Source organism: Cnephaeus nilssonii (assembly GCF_951640355.1).
Source record: "Cnephaeus nilssonii genome assembly, chromosome: 4".
Lineage (NCBI taxonomy): Eukaryota > Metazoa > Chordata > Mammalia > Chiroptera > Vespertilionidae > Cnephaeus > Cnephaeus nilssonii.
In genome coordinates, this window is record NC_137075.1 from 56,233,223 (window position 1) to 56,236,705 (window position 3,483).

Genomic DNA, 3,483 nt, shown 5'->3' on the forward strand with positions numbered 1-3,483 from the left:
CAGAAACTAGAGGCCCGGTGCATGAAATTTGTGCATGGGGGGTGTGAGGAGGGGCCTCAGCTCAGCCTGCACCCTCTTGCAATCCTAGACCCCTCAGGGGATCCCTCTCGGACATCCCTCTTGCAATCTGGGACCACTGGCTCCTAACCACTCGCCTGTCTGCCTGCCTGATCACCCCTAACCACTTACCTGCCTGCCTGATCGCCCCTAACCACCTCTGCCTTGGCCCCCGCCACCGCAGCTTCGTCTGGAAGGACGTCCGGAAGGTCGTTTGGCTGTCCAGTCTAATTAGCATATTACGCTTTTATTATTATACTAGTGACCCAGAATGCGAAATTGCGCAGCCCTGCCCACCCACGCACGCCCCACCCACCTGGCCGTCACCCCGTCTTGACACCCTAACCTCTCCACCCAGAGCTCAAGCGTGCTTGGCCCCGCCCCCAACCCCTCTGGCCTTCTCTGGCTGCTTCAAGCCCCACCCTTGGTCCCATGAGTCGCCTCGGGCTGGTCCCGCCTCCTCCGGGCACCTCCCTGCTTCCGCCCCATCTCCGGAGCAATGCGGCGGCTCCACACCACCACACACGCAGCCTCCTGCTGAACGGTCATTACAGCGTGAGGGCATCACAACCATTAGCATATTAGCTCTTTATTATATAGGAGTAGAGGCCCAGTGCACGAATTCGTTCATGGGTGGGGTCCAGCCGGCCCGGCCCCAATCGGGGCAGATCGGGGCTGGGCCTGTCGGGAGGAGGAGATGGCAGGAGGTTGGCCGGCCGGCCCAGCCATGGGGAGGGGCTGTGGGTAGTGGGCCGGCTGGCCCCGCCCTCAAATGGGGTGGGGGTGCCAATCGGGGGCCAGCAGCCTGGGGGAGGGGCCATAGGTGGTTGGCTGGCTGGCCCCGCCCCTGATTGGGGTGGGGGGGCGATCAGGGGCGGGGCCAGCTGGGGGAGGGGCTGCAGGCCTATTGCAGTGGGGCTGGCCAGGGGAAGGGGGTGGGGCATTTGGCCAGCCAGCCCCGCTCTTGATCCAGGTGTGAGAGTCCGGTAGTGGGCAGTACTTATTAAAGGATACTTTTGAGAATAGGAACTGGGAAGAAGGGGAAAAGAGCAGGTTTGAGCAGAGGAATAAGTAAAGCTGTAATGCTGCCCAGGGATCAGCCTCAGCTAACCACATAGAGAGCTCTTGGGTCAATGGAGAAAAAAGGAGACATATGTACCTGATGGGGCCGGTTCGCTGGCTACAGTGGGTGTCATAGCGACCGGTTGTTATGGTCATTACAGTGTTATGGTTGCTGGCTTTTTATATATATAGATAGGATATGCTCAAAGTCACTGATCATCAGAGAGATGCAAATTAAAATGACAATGAGGTACCATCTCACACCTGTCCGAATGGCTATCATGAACAAATCAACAAATGACAAGTGCTGGCGAGGATGTGGAGAAAAGGGAACCCTAGTACACCGCTGGTAGGAATGCAGACTGGTGCAGCCATTATGGAAAACAGTATAGCGTTTCCTCAAAAAATTAAATACGGACTTGCCATTTGACCCAGTGATCTCACTTTTAGGAATATATCCTAAGAAACCCGAAACACCAATCAGAAAGAATATATGCACCCCTATGTTCATAGCAGCATAATTTATAATAGCTAAGATCTGGAAACAGCCCAAATGCCCATCAGTAAATGAGTGGATAAAAAAGCTGTGGTACATTTATACCATGGATTACTATGCAGCAATAAAAAAGAAGGATCTTTTACCTTTTGAAATAGCATGGAGGGACCTGGAGAGTATTATGTTAAGTGAAGCCAGTCAGAGATCAAGTATCACATGATCTCACTCATATGTGGAATCTAACTTAACAAAATAGACTGATGAACAAAATAGATCCAGAGACACAGAAGCATGGAACAGACTGTCGAATCTCAGAGGGAAGGCGGGGAGAGTGGGTGGGTGGGAAGAGATCAATCAAAGCACTTGTATGCATATATATATATAACCCGTGGACATAGACAATAGGGTGGTGAAGGCTTGGGGTGGGGTAGGGGGGCTCTAGCAGGGGCCAATGGGAGAAGAAAGGGGGACATATGTTATACTTTCAACAATCAGTTTTAAAGCACTTTGTACATGTGTGATTACATTTGTAGCTCTCACTGAAAATACAAGTTTAAGAATATTAGCTGAAAAAGTATTATCCAAAAAAAAACCAAACACAAAAAATATAAGAAACATAAACAAAAGAAAAAACAAAAAATATTGTATCCGTTCTTAGCAATCTCAAAACACCCTTTAGCTATATGAATAATAGCTTCATAACAAATTAATTCTTCCCTAACCACCAATATTAATGCAAATTTGCTTAGCAGGTTAAATAGATCTGTGTCATATTTTCCACCCTATATAGCACCATATTCCCCCTCTAAAAACCTCATTTGATCTGAGTCAACCCAATTCTCAATTTATTCCACCATTCTGCCTGGGATGAGACAGGGCTGCAGTTGAAAGACTGAAGAAGGCTAACTGTAGGCTAATTGAGAAACATTCTGTTTGGTTGGTGCGGCGTGGTAGTTGAGTGTCCACCCATGAACCAGGAGATCGCAGGTTCAATTCCTGGTCGGAGCACATGCCTGGGTTGTGGGCTTGGTCTCCAGTAGGGAGCAAGCAGGAGACAGCTGATGGATCAATGATTCTCTCTCATTATTGTTTCTATCTCTCTGCCTCTCTCTCCCTCTCTCTTCTTCTCTGAAATCAATAAAAACATTTTTTTTAAAAAAGAGACATTCTGCCTGCTGTGGATAACTTGATTCATTTCATCTACAAACAATACTGTAAATACCATTCTCAGCAATTTTATAGAGGCCCAGTGCATGATTGAATCATGCACGTGTAGGGTCCCCTACACGCTTTCCCTTTCGATCACGGGGAGCTGGGTGCCTGTCCGCTGGTGCACCAGGCGCCGGAGGCTTCTGAAAGGCCTGGTGCCTGAGTGGACAGGCACCCAGCTCCCACGCTTTCGCTTTCGATCACTGGTGCACCAGGCCTTTCAGAAGCCTCCGGCGCCGCAGAGGCTTCTGAAAGGCCTGCTGCCTGAGCGGACAGGCACCCAGCTCCCACACTTTTGCTTTTGACTGCAGGGGAGCTCAGCTCGCTGCCCCAGAGGCCCCTTCTGTGCCGCAGCATAGCCATGGCGCAGATGCTGAGCTCGTGCTGCTGTTGGCGACGCAGCTCAGCGTCCGCCGGCCCAATCAGCTACCCCGGCCACCCCGAGTCCCGCCCCCTGCGCCTCCTGGCCAATCATGGGCATAGCGAAGGTACGGTCAATTTGCATATTTGTCTATTATTAGGTAGGATAATATTCCTAGGAAATAAAATATCCCTTCCAATATTCATTTTTTACTTAAAAGGAAATTATTAATCTGTCCCGATGAAAAGAAATAAGATAGCAAATAAAAGGACAGTAAACATTGATTGACAGTACTAGT